The 13,557-nt window shown below is 35.7% G+C and overlaps 2 long non-coding RNA genes across 3 annotated transcripts; one reads left to right on the top strand and one right to left on the bottom strand.

Moving 5' to 3' along the window:
• The first annotated feature begins 3,151 nt into the window (after positions 1–3,151).
• On the top strand, positions 3,152–7,109 carry LOC114297924 (uncharacterized). The gene is made up of 4 exons (XR_014356808.1): positions 3,152–3,507; positions 4,227–4,385; positions 5,712–5,868; positions 6,665–7,109. It is a non-coding gene; the product is annotated as an uncharacterized LOC114297924 (long non-coding RNA).
• Positions 7,110–9,977: 2,868 nt separating this feature from the next.
• LOC145813620 (uncharacterized) lies at positions 9,978–13,378 on the bottom strand. Of its 2 annotated transcripts, none has more exons than XR_014356810.1 (2): positions 12,878–13,378; positions 9,978–10,663 (listed from the first exon to the last, which is right to left on the bottom strand). It is a non-coding gene; the product is annotated as an uncharacterized LOC145813620 (long non-coding RNA). The 2 variants fall into 2 exon arrangements; XR_014356809.1 differs by having other exon boundaries at positions 10,037–10,633.
• Between the last annotated feature and the right edge of the window lie 179 nt (positions 13,379–13,557).

The following is a 13,557-nucleotide window of genomic DNA, read 5'->3' as shown; positions in this document are numbered from 1 at the left end:
CATCTACCCCCTTGCATGCTTGTTTGCATCTTATTTTGAGCCTTACATCTAGGCCTTGGTTTTGTGCTTTGTTTAGCCTTCTAGCCACTGAAATCCAGTGGATTTTCAGTGGCTAGCATACTATTTTGAGAGCCAAAATTAGAGGGGGGTGACCCCCTCTCTCCTTGCCTTGTTTGTTGGCCCTTTTGGCCTTACAAAGGAGCTCCACTTTGCATATTTTGAAGCCATGTTTCAAGCCCTATTTGGTGAGTTTTAAGGCCTGCATGAACTCTGTCCAGAGCCCCTTTTTCCATATAAAGTGTCTATTATGCATGTGTAGAGCAATCCTATTCAAGGCTTTTCAAAGGGGCTTTCACTTGCATGCTTCCTAGACTAATTTCAAGACCTTTTTGGTGAGTTTTAGGGTCCTCATAACCTCTGTCCAGAGGTGGTTTTTCCATTTTGTATGTCTATCTTATATGTGTGGAACAACCCCTTGTATGGCCTTCTAAAGGAGCACATCATTCTTGCATGCATTGACTGAGTTTCAGTGGATTTTTGGGCATTATTTGGCATGTCATACTTCTATTTTTGGCTGGTTTGGTGAGCTATCATGTGCTTCATATAGCTGTAGTGCAAATCATGGTTCACTAGCTTACTTCGCATGCTTTGTTGACCCTTGATTTTAGCTCTTTCTGGCCTTGCCTTAAACTGATTTTGTGCATATTTTGGACTGCCCTAGCTCTGTTTTTGGGTCTCCTGGTCGAATGATGTTTGTTTTGCATGCTTGTAGTTCAATACACTTGCCTAGCTTTGAGTTTCGAGGTCCATTACATGTATATGCTGAGGCATTTTCTTGTTTTGGGGCCATTATACATCATGTTTCAAAGCTGGAATTTGTGTGTTTGTATGCCATATTGCATCCTTTTCCATGCTTTGGTAGAACAGCATTTGATGCCTTAGGATCAATCCCTTGCATCGTACATGTTTGCATGTGTTTCGGTTGTCTCATTTCCATCATATGGCCACTGATGTGAGTGTGGCTAAGGTCCACTCATGTTGGTGTAAGTCCATCGTACATCGTGTATGCCATTTTAGTCCATAGCATTGTGTATGCTAGGTTGCATGTTAGAGCATTGTGTATGTCATGTTATATCACGTGCATCGTGTGTGCCATTTTAGTCCATAGCATTGCGTATGCTAGGTTACATGTTAGCCGCATTGTGTATGCCATCTCATTCTCATTTGCATTGTATTCGGGATAGGAGTTAGCCCGAGCACAGGAAACGAGGGACGTTTCGTACTCCAAGTGACGGAACGTGTCTCAATTCCCGGTCGCCGACACTCCGGATTAACCATGATGGAGTCTAGGCCTTGTTGTGTTTATATGTGCATTCATTTCACATCGAGTCGTGCAATTCGACTCCTCGACCATCGTGTATCAAGATGCGTGATTGGTGGCACGAGGATCGAGGTGTGCATACATATGTGAAACTACTTTGCCATGTCCCTTTCTTGCTCTCTGTTGCAGCAAATCAGAAATCAGCAACTTTCTAAAGCCTTGCACAGCATTTCGGGATTAATTGCAAACAGAGGCGAATCGGGGCATCGCGCTCCTTTCTTGCTCTCTGTTGCAGCAAATCAGAAATCAACAACTTTCTAAAGCTTTGCACAGCATTCCGGGATTAATTGCAAACAGAGGCGAATCGGGGCATCGCAATGGATTTCTACGCAAGGCAACTCGAGCATACATCTTTCATCATTCGAAACAGAGCTGAGGCGGTCCATGAATTTGCATGCTAGTTTATTTGCTTTCCTAGTTAATTTGTTAATTAATTAGGGTTTTGTAATATTTAATCATTCATTCGGACTGTAATTATTTATTCGGATTATATTATTTATTCGGACCCTCCGAGCGAGGGCAATGTTGTAATAAATGTGCGTGAGTGTGATGTATGTCTTCCAACCCCACTTCTTTCTCCCTTTTATTTAGCAGCTTATGATGGTTAGATTAGGGCATGTTTCAATTAGCATACTTATGCTCGCATGTTTGCATTCATTCATATATCTTGCATGCACCGGGCTCGGTGCATCATACTAACTGCATTGTATTTCAATTATGAGTTGAATACGTGTTAGTTGTAGCATTTCACATGCCATTGTAGAATAGCCGAGCCTATTTTAGTAGCATTTTGCATGTGTTGCATTAGGCATTCCAGCATAGTTAGGATTCATGCATGATTTCTAATCAGCTTCTATTTTGGCTTAGAGTACTCGGTAAGTTTTACGCTTTAGCATCCTTGCATGTGTGTGAGTGACTGCCATGATAGCATGCTTACCATGAGGCTAATTGCTTACGTGATATATCTGCCTGAGTGCCTGTGGGTGAAGGTTGGATTATCTGAATTGGAATAATGCAGTGACTATGAGTTTTAAGCCCACTAGATAGTGACAAAACCATATTTTCTAAATCCACCTGAGGGTGGCAAATTCGCATTTTAGCCTACTTGCGAGTAGCAAACCGTTTCAAAAGCAAACATGAGGTGTTTTGTTCCAATTCAAGCGATCCAATCTATACTTGTATGCCGTGTGTATCACATAGTAAATCTAGGCTAATAACCGGAATAAGAACGCATAATGTTTTCAAAACTAGATATCATGGTTAGTAGAGGCCGATCTTTGATCGGGCGAGCGGGGGTGCTCACGAAGTGACCTTCCCCAATTATACCCAAGTTCTCGAGCAGAGACAACTTTGGTATTGACGGACACATGGCCTTAGGCAAACGAGTCAGGGTTTCCTAAATTCCCCAGAATAAAATATTTAGGTGGCGACTCTGTATCTGGAAAAACAGTCCATGTTTGGCACTTCTTTCAAAAAAATCTGTTTTAAAAAATGATTTGCCGGATTTGGACTCTTTGATGATTCATTGGTCTTGCATTGCACTCTGCGAGATTAGATACAGGATCGTGACATTTGAGTCCGAACTGTAGTGAGCCCAACGAACAAAATGGGAGATCTCCCTCCCGGGACGTTCGGGGACGTCTACAACATGCCATTAATACATCCACTATACACAACGCATCATCCACTATACACAACACATGTAGGCTAGCCGTTAAAAATATTGCACTTTTAACGACACGCAAAAAGCCAATTGTTAAAAATATTACACCTTTCACGATGCATAATATAGATCATTAATAATAAGACCAAAAAAAATAAGCGCAAAAATATAAATTCTCTCCATAATAAAAAAAATATAAAAAAAAGGCGCCAAAATGAATTCTCTCATACGCCTTTGATTTTTTTCCCCCCTAAAATAACTGTTTGGCCTCTAATTGGTTCTAATTAGAAAGGGAACGTAGAAGGGGAAGCGTTTCAATCTCTCTAAGACTGAATCGATCTCTCTAGGGCTCATCTTCTCTTCGATTGAGTATTTGAAATCAGAGTTATCCATCTCTTCTTCATGGTGTTCTTTCTGAAAGGAGTCCTTGGAAGCAATGATTGAGAGTGTATTTCACTGACTGGTAAGTTGCTTATCTTCATCTTCATCTTTGGTTTTGGTTTTTTTTCCCCCTCATATTTGTGTATGTTCATAAATTGCTTCTTCCTCTCCCTATCTTATTTCATTCGAAAATTATTTAATTTTGATTTTTTTGGATATTCCCCAAGTTTGTAATAAGGGATTTCGAATTTGAGTTCCATTGTTTTGAATCTGATTCAAAACCATGAAGCTATGAGTTGTTACTGGTTTTGCCCCTTAAAACCTTGGCAATCCTATCCAGAGAGTGTTGGGAGGCTTTGGCTGTTAAGTAATGCGATTAAAGATACAAAAAAAAAAACCTAATAAAAGTGTATATATGTATATTTATTCATTTTTCTGATTGAGTACATAGAACAAGAAAAACTCCTATAATAACCGAGTGAAGGTAGTGCTGCAGGGGACGAGAAATATTTTTCTTTCTTTGTTACTATATTATTAATAATTTATGTACTTTGTCAACAAATTTAGAAATTATAGAGTTAAGCTGTGCTAAACAGCTTGACTATATGATGGTCCTTTTTTCTTTAATGAGGATTGATTGATCTAAGTTCTTATTGCTTACAATCAATCGATATTTGAGTTTAGAATTTGATTTGGTGATTGGGCAAACAAATGTGGAGGTGCTTTGGCTCTTCCATTTGAAACTAAATTAATATTTTTCTTTGTAAGTCTTACTTATGCTTGCTAACTTTAACTTTCAAGTTTCAAGAAATTGTTGATGTACTAAAAGCAACTAAATATGTAACGCCGGTTAGGAGGGGTATGGATAGAGCAGAAATATATGGCCTGGCATTCTCTACAACTGCACAGTGGCTGGCAGTCTCAAGTGACAAGGGAACTCTCCATGTTTTCGGTCTTAAGGTTAATTTGGGAAACCTAGGGAATGATAAGTCACATGGTGCATCTGATCTTAATCGTTCTGTTTCATCACCCACTTCATCTCTCTCTCTCTCTCTTATAAAAGGTAAGATTCCTTTCTTAAATCAATGGTGAACATGCCATTTTTTCCCCCTTTTATTAATTACTTTCTAGCACATTGCAATTAGCTGGAGACATTGAAATTGCTTATGATTAGGCATGTTTCATTTTTGTTGTTGGCATTTGAAGGAAAATCTCTAATTGGGGCAATTGTAGAAATTGTTGTCATTAAAATGATGGAGAGAAATTGAATCAATACTATTAAATGAAATTATGAAAAGAGTCCTTTCTGTGCATCAAGCAATGTAAGAGATTCACATGTAGTGCTTTGAATAAGGAAACATATAAACTTAAATGGCATGAACACAACAAATTTGTTTCTTTTTTGAAGAAGCCTGATTTTCCTTTTTTTTTTTTTTTTCTTCCTTAAACTAAAATAAAAAAACAAAAAGATGAATGTATTACACAATAGCGCAACACTTGACTCTCTTAGTTAACTTTTCACTTGCATTTCTTGAACATGCTTGAAAAGAATTACAGGTTAACTCTTTAATGAGGTCAATGACACAGGAAGTCATTTAGGGGAAAGCTCATTGGTGGACTAAGAATACACCAAGGCCATGTTTGTTTGGGCGGACTGGATTAGCATTCCCATGACTAATAGTCCTAGGATTACGAATCCGTTGGATTATGTATCCTATCTTAACTAATAGTCAAAGTTTAAAATAATTAGTCCCTACTTCAATTGTTTAACCAAACATCGGATTAATAATTTTATTAGGCTATTAGTCCAATCCCAAGCTCATGTCCACCCAAACAAACATGGCCCAAATGAATAGTTCCTTATAATGGTTTCTTTTGCATTTCCCAAATATATTTTGTGCTCTTCAATGATCAATGTTGCCTTTGTTGTTGACAATGCATTAAGTTCTTGATTCTTGAAGAAGGAACTCAAGACATTTTAATTGGTAGAACTTCACAGAGAGCTTTTCTTTTTCTCCAAAACACTCAGGTCATCTTAGATGTTTTGGATATTTGCTAAATAATGATCATGTAAACATATATTATGCCCTTCTGTCCTTAGTATGAGTTTTAACTTTTGATCCACTCTGATTTTGGTTTTTCTGTATTTTCTGTGTTTTGATTAATTATTACTAGAGGATAACTAATAGATAGCAAGTATGCTATCAAGTTTAAGGACTCAAATGTAGCAATGAGTTCTATGCTTTTTCCGTTGAAGGTTAAATATAAATTTTGTATCTTTGGCAGCAAGATCTAAGTTTGCTACTCATTTTACAGGAGTGCTGCCCAAGTATTTCAGCTCAGTGTGGTCTGTCGCTCAATTTTGTTTGCTTGAAGGTTCTCAATAAATTGTTGCATTTGGCCACCAAAAGAATAACGTGGTAATTCTTGGCTTAGATGGAAGGTGAGTGTACTTTAGAAAAATCGTTGTGTTACTTCTAATATAATGATTTTAGTACTTTAGAAACATCCTATTATTTTTATTTCAACTTCAAATTTTTATAAGTAGCACATTGGTAGGTTGACCCCGCTATCACTTAGGGTGTGTTTGAAGGTAGTGTCACTTCAACTGCACTAAAGCATTCAACTTAAAGTTAATTTCGTTTCTACAAACTAGCCTCACATCTAAATTGAGCAACCATCATTTCTGTGGTTATTCGATAGAGAACTCAGGTGTATCAACTTACCTTCCCTCTGGGATGTTGGCCTCCTTTTCTTTTTAGTATATTTATATCAAGGATATGGTAGAAAGCTTGCCTATAGCCTCCCTTGCATACTTATGGTATTGTATATATTGATGGTTTTGATACGTTGTGCAGTCATGCAATAGGGACCGAATCCTATTTTATTCCAAGACATTTATTTTAGTTACTCACCTCGAGGCATATGTAGGGGTAAAACAATACAGCATATTCACAAATTGGCAACTGTCATATTATCTGAAACTCTAAAGTTAATATATTAGTTCACTGAACAAAGGTAAACAAAAAACAAAATATCTACATGGTACAATGTGATATGTAGGCAAGATTATAAGAGGGTTATTGACAGTAGGCTTTGGTACAAGCTTTCTACAATTGTGCTTTGCTGCACATGGAGGTGATGTGTTGGAATTAGAGCTATCTTAGGCAAAAATTAGTGCTAAGTGCTAACTTTATAATTGTTATTATGAAGTAATCAAATCAGTTTAATTCATGTAGGTATGAGCTGCTATCTTGTTTTCTTGGGAGGAAGTACTTTATCCATGCTTATCAAATCAGTTCAATATATGTTGTTTCTACTGATGTTGTTTCAAGCTTGGTTGCTCTAAGAAGGGAAGCTTCTGAAGACGAAATCCAAGCTGCTCAGAATTTTCTGATATAAAGATATGGAGGGCACAAGCTTAGTGTTGATGCAATTGAATCAACCCATGATGGTGCACTCGCAAAAAGATTGTAAATTTTGTACTGTTTAGAGTTTAAAAAGTCTTCTTTTTTTTTTGTGGGGGATGGGGGGAGGTGAGGGGGGATTATTTAGATCTTTTTGGATGGTTTTGAAGTTGAGGACAATTTTTTATGTTTAGAAACATAGTTTTTGGATGGTTTGGAATGTACAAACAGTTTTTGGATGTTTGAAACTTATGAATAGTTTTTTTGATGCTTGAAATAATATTTTAGTGGTTGATTGATACTTATATATATATATATATATATGTGAAACTTGTTTGTAATGTTTTTTTAGACTGTACATAACAAGTGAAATAGAGCCTGTTGAATTAAAAAATAAAAAATTCCTAAACATATTCTATAACGGGCAGAATAAGCCGTTGTGTTAAATATTTAATGACTAGTAATGAGTGTCATTGTTTGTCCCTTGAATTAACGGCTTGCAAAGTAGTCATAGAAAAATTAAACATGATGTATAAGATTAGCTGTTAAAAGTTTTTAATGGCAGGTTATGGCAAACCGTTGCAAGTGAATAACTTTCCATGGCTGGTCATAATACAATTTTACCTTGCGCATCGTAGAATCGTATCCACGACGTGCATATGGTGCCGTAAAAATCCTTTTTTGTTGTAGTGCCTCATATCCTTTCCTTGTCATTCTCCTCCAATTGTACAAATTTGTTTATAATTTTTGCATCCTGGCCCTTGCAGTTGAGCCCCAAACTTTTCCCCAAAAGTAGTGTTGCTTGAGCCTCTTGTAGCTTACCTTTTTCACAAATGGGTTGACTCTTAACTACATTTGACCTTGACATAGCTGTAGATCTAACCACCAAGCTTTTATGATACACTTTGCTTGTTCCTGCTCCTACTCCTTTCTGCTTAATTTTTCTAGCAAGCCTAAAAGACCCACCTATTAATAATGGATTTTTGTTTCAATAATTTTTGATCACTTTCCTTTTGCCTTTCTTAAATTGGTTGTTGATGGAACCACTACTAGATGCACTAATGGTATCACTAACCTTTATTTAGAGCCCACCCCTGTGAGTCCACCTCCTGTATTTGCAATAGGATGACTGAGCCCATTACCATTAGATTTATAATGGACTAGCCCAATAGGCTGAGGCCTAGATTGATCTTGGCCCAAATCTACCTCCAAACTAATTCCAGGTCTATCTTTTTGGGTTCCACTTAAAACTCTAATAAATCCTGGAAAAATGATTTTTCCCCACAAATTTGTCCCCTCGAACAGCCCGAAATTTAGAAGAGAAAGAGAAAGAGAGAGAGAGAAAGAGAAGAGAGGGGAAGAGGAGGAGATGGCAGCTGCGACAGCCTTCCGCCCGCCGTCGCCTCCGCCTCTGCCTCGTAGCCCCCGCCTCTGCCTCCGCCTCCACCCCCTGCCTCTGCCTCCGCCCCCACCCCCGCCCCCACCTCCGCCTCTAGCTCGATTTTGTTGGCCCCTCCAGTTCTTCTTCTTCCTCCTTCTCTTCTTCTTCTTCTTCCTTCTCTTCTTCTGATTTTCTTCTTCTGAAAAAAAAAAAAAATATATCAAAACGACGAAACGACATCGTTTTTGAATTTGGGGGGATTCGGGGGCCTCTCTTTCGAGATACCAATCACTTCTGTAAATCCTGGAGTGACTATTTGCTCATCATCTTTTTGAACATAAGCAATTTTTTCCAGACCATGATTGCATGTCTGCTGCTGTTGCAGCTTTTGCTACTACTGCTGCATGTTTTCCATTGCCATCATTGTCTCTCCCACGCCTCTTCCTTCTTCATTTGACTTCCCCATGCAATCTTCAATCTTTTTCACTACTAATATTTGAATCCAACTGTCACCTACCTCTACCTCACCTCCCTCCTTCATCCTTGTTGTCGATTCACCTTGTGCCTTCTCATCTTTATCTGCCACATCATCAGCCTTATCATGATCTTCTTCCTCCATCTTGCTCTCTTCAGCTAAGTGTAACACCCCATTAACATTGGAGCTAACATCGTCTTCTCCCCCATCAATGTTGGTACCTTTGCAGTTGGTCATCACCTCCTTTATAATCTGTTCCTCATAGACTCTTATTGGGTAGACTCTTCCTTTGCATTCTAGATTCATACTTGTATTTATCAAGTCCATAGCACTTGTGGCTATTTTTAACCTTCCACAACGAAATGATGTTGGTTCACAAATGTCTCGATCTAGGTTCATCACCTCCCCCCATAGTCTTCCAATCTTCTTGAAGGTGTCCGAGTTCCATAGATTCAAGGGTACGCCATAGCAACTAATCTGAATATACCTCTCCTGCTGAAGTTGCATACTAGATTTCCACTCTCTAATTGTATTCACACTAGTCATGGAACCAAACATTAAGCAAACTTTTATTACTTATCAAATCCTCCCTTGAACTGAATGATATGACTACATCACGCCCTTCTCCTTCGCTCACTAGTGCATTCTTCACACCTTTTGCTTTGAGTTTTTTTTAACCTCCACAACAAAGTAATTTGGTTTGAGTCTCGTAATCATGCTCTCCTATAACCAACCCTTTCCTATTTCTTCTACTCTAATAGTGGTTGTTGATTTACCTCTTGGTTCAACTCCTTTTATGACCTCTGCAAATGACCTTCCATTAGTGCCTTGATTCCACCTTTTTGTTCTAGTTATTTCTGATGGCCTTCTTAATCCATTCTTATAGGGGTAATGCTATGATACATACCCCTCAAAAGGTATGTATCATATGCATCATTGTTATGTATTTTTATGATATATGTTACATATTTTTTTTAGTAAAGTTATGATAATTTGTGGTTCAAAAATAAAATTACGCATTTTCTGGTTATATTACGTATTTTTGTAATAATGTTACACATTTTATGATTATAAAATGCTTGGATAAAAAATGTGTAACATCACCACAAAATGCATAGCATCAATTCTGAACCACGATGAATCTATTAAAAAAATTACGTAATATTATCAAAAAAATGTGTAACATACACACCACAAAAATATATAACAGGTGCATATGGGGTGTAGTTTCCCATCTCTCCTAAGTAAAAGAGGGCTTCAAATTTCTTGGAGTGAAAATTTATTCACACATGTGAACAATACACCACGTCTCATTAGTTGATTTAATGAAGTGATCTCACAAAAAATGCAAAATAGACCAATGAAATGGTAGTTATTATTAACATTGCGTGAACAAATTTTTCTTGATCCCTTGTCCTCTTTATCTGTCCCCATCGTCTGTTCCATTTCCTCCGATTGCCACGTATCCATCACTTTGTATTTTTGAATAAGTATTTAGGAAAGCTTCAAAATAAGTAAGAATAAAAAATTGTATGTGAACAATATACCACGTCTCATTAGTTGATTTAATGAAGTGATCCCACAAAAAATGCAAAAAAGACCAATGAAATGGTAGTTATTATTAACATTGTGTGAACAAATTTTTCTTGATCCCCTGTCCCCTTTATCTGTCCCCATCGTCTGTTCCATTTCCTCCGATTGCCACGTATCCATCACTTTGTATTTTTGAATAAGTACTTAGGAAAGCTTCAAAATAAGTAAGAATAAAAAAATTGTAAAATTCTAATTTAATTAGTTTAAGTTAGGGTCCGGGTTACCCACCCAAAAAAAAAAGTTAGGGTCGGGGGTGCTTCTCAAACTTGATCTTCAACTTGCTAGTAGTACCATAGAGATGTTTGGCCAGTCCTCCCAAGGATTCTGGTAAACGGATCACAATTGCAGGTACCTGGAGAGGGGAGAGGACTTGGACAATTCACTGAGTACAGGGAATATATGATGAAGTTATGCCTGGTGTATTGGTATACTTTTAAGAAGCTAATTCGTAGAGGAAAGTTGAAACTAGTTGTTTTGTATATAACCAAACAATCATTGGTCCAGTGCATGTGTTTGTGAGTGGCAATGATAGAACTGTAAATTTTGTGCAGGGGAGGGTCAGTTGTGCACATAAAAAAATTTAAGTTAAAATTTTGGGTAAATTACAAATACATCCCTAAGGTTTATTTAAAATATGAATTACTTCCTGTGGTTTGAAAAATTACAAATATCTCCTTGTCAAAATTTTTTATTTAGCAGAATTAATTAAAAAAGTGAAATTTCTAACTGTTCACCTATACAATAATAAAATTATTTGAATTATTAATTGAAATAAAATGTTAACATTATTAAAAACTGTTAATTAACTTGATAGTTTATTAATAAAAGGACCTATTTATTATGAAATTAGAAACCTTAGGGGGTATAATGTAATTTTTAGAACCACAGGGGATAATTTGTAATTTAAGTAAACCTTAGGGGGTGTGTTTGTAATTTACCCTAATTTTTAATAAATTATTAATGAAAAATAATTATTTACATAAATGTTGAGAAAGAAGTAATTCATGAGGAGAAATATAAATAGATTTAACAAGCCTTTTTTTTTCCCCCCTAAAATTTTGAGCTATACTATTATAATTTTAATTCATTTTGTTGGCTGATATAATCTAAAACTTATACACACCTCTTTGATTTTATTTTTTACCAAATCAAACGATGAAAAAAAGTGACATATAAGTCTTGTAAAAATAAAATTGGCCCAATTAATTTGATGCCATTAACTAGCAGCTTACGAAACAGTTCAAGATAATCTCATTATACATTATGATCTACAAATAAAATAGAGAGTCAGAACATTTCCAACCCACTAGACATATACTACATGTGTTGCTAAAATAAATAGTGTACCTTACTTTTGTCAACTCCAACCTGCTAAGTACATGGTTAGATATTTTGCCTCACTTCAAATTTACTAGCTAAATGTAGCTAGTTTTCAAAGACTTGGTAAAATGTACTCAATTTTTATGATCATTTCCTTTCATCGGCATTTTATAAAATGAATTGTGTTTGAATGAATAGTTCAAATAAATTGTAGTGTTCTAGTAAAAATATGAAAAAATAGATAGGTAAAATAAATTTATACTTCATGATAATAACCTTTGAAAAGGTAAAATTCCTATTAGTATTGGAGATGCTCAGTAAAGTAATTTTATAAAATTAGTGTGTCATCCTATTATGCTTTCTACAAATATCATTTTTATAAAATTAAGAACTTATCTCATTATGCATTCTACAAATACTCATAAAATACGAAAGTGATAATAATAGAATTTTATAAAATTTGAAGAGACCATGGCTCCATAGTACTAAATTAATTCATTATAAAGAGGCCTATGCAACTCGATTATGCCATGTGGCATCTATCAATTGGATAGGTCACAAGCATAGTGTAATTAAGAAAAGAGGGTCTCTTAATGGGAATTTTGTTGGTCCTTTGCTTGAATTGGTTCCTACAATTGATTCAAGCATTGTCATCAGCTCATTCTGGGAAATTTTCTTTTTCTTTTTCTTTCTTTTTTTTTTTATCTTGTTTTTCAGTACCAGCCAAATTGTCATAGCACTAGCCTAGACTATACATTTAGTTTGATTATGCCATCTTTAGTAGTTGGAAAAGTTGTTTCATGTTAGTCTGTGTTTGGTTACAAGAATAAGGTACGAAAGAAGTGTTATACTAAAAATGGCAAGGTTGGGAGAGGATGTGATGAAAAAATTGTTTGAGTTGATTACACATTAGTACCCTGTATTTTTATCATAATTTTATTTTAGACCATTTACTTTTAATTGTGATAGTTAGCTTTTTATATTTTAAATCAAGTTGCAATATTATCCTTTTATCCATCAGCCATTAATAAAGTTGATGGAACTTGTCACGCAAGTTTAACATGATTTTTTTTTTTTTTTTAATAGTACATCTACACTTCAATTAAAATCTCACTTTAAATACTTTGCTTTTAATTTTCATCAACTTAATACTGTCAAATGGATGAAAATGTGACATTACAACTTAATTTAAAGTGTAAAAAATTGACTGTTATAATTAAAAATAAATTGACCAAAATGAGATTATAGCAAAAATATAAGGATACTAAGCTGTTACCTCATGTTTGTCCCATGGCAGGGCTAAAAGGCAACACCATCATCACATCTCCCTTATGGCTAAAAGGATTGTGAGAATGAGCAATTCCAGGTGCAGAGGTAAATTCAAAACTCCATTTGTTGCACTATCAGGTGAGAGAAGTCCTGTATTTGTCTGCTTCAACATCTATGGAGAGGGAAAAAAAATAGATGCATAATTTTAGTGTATTGCTAGTGTTTCAAGAGTAGCTTTTTTTGGATCTGTGGTTGGCTTTGGATTCTAGGTTTATCCTGTTTGATTGTCCAGATAAATATAAAGATTTGAAGAGAATGTGTAATACCTAAGTATAAAGAGGATATAATATGTTGTAAGATATGAAATGGAATATATATACTGTGAGGTCACTTATATTATATTTGGTTAAGATAGGATATATGATGAGATAAGAAAAGAGTAATTATTTTTCATATTTGAATGAAAGATTCTCTATATCTGACAATGGGGGATATACAATACCCTGAGGCCATGTTTGTTTGGGCGGACTAGATTAGCATTCCCATGACTAATAGTCTTAGGACTACGAATCCGTTGGATTATATATCCTATCTTAACTAATAGTCAAGTTTAAAATAATTAGTCCGTACTTCAATTGTTTAACCAAACATCGGATTAATAATTTTATTGGACTATTAGTCTAATCC

The sequence above is a fragment of the Camellia sinensis genome, chromosome 15 (assembly GCF_055761805.1).
Source record: "Camellia sinensis isolate YWXY chromosome 15, ASM5576180v1, whole genome shotgun sequence".
In the NCBI taxonomy this organism is placed as follows: domain Eukaryota; kingdom Viridiplantae; phylum Streptophyta; class Magnoliopsida; order Ericales; family Theaceae; genus Camellia; species Camellia sinensis.
This window is presented reverse-complemented; position numbering and strand designations above follow the sequence as displayed.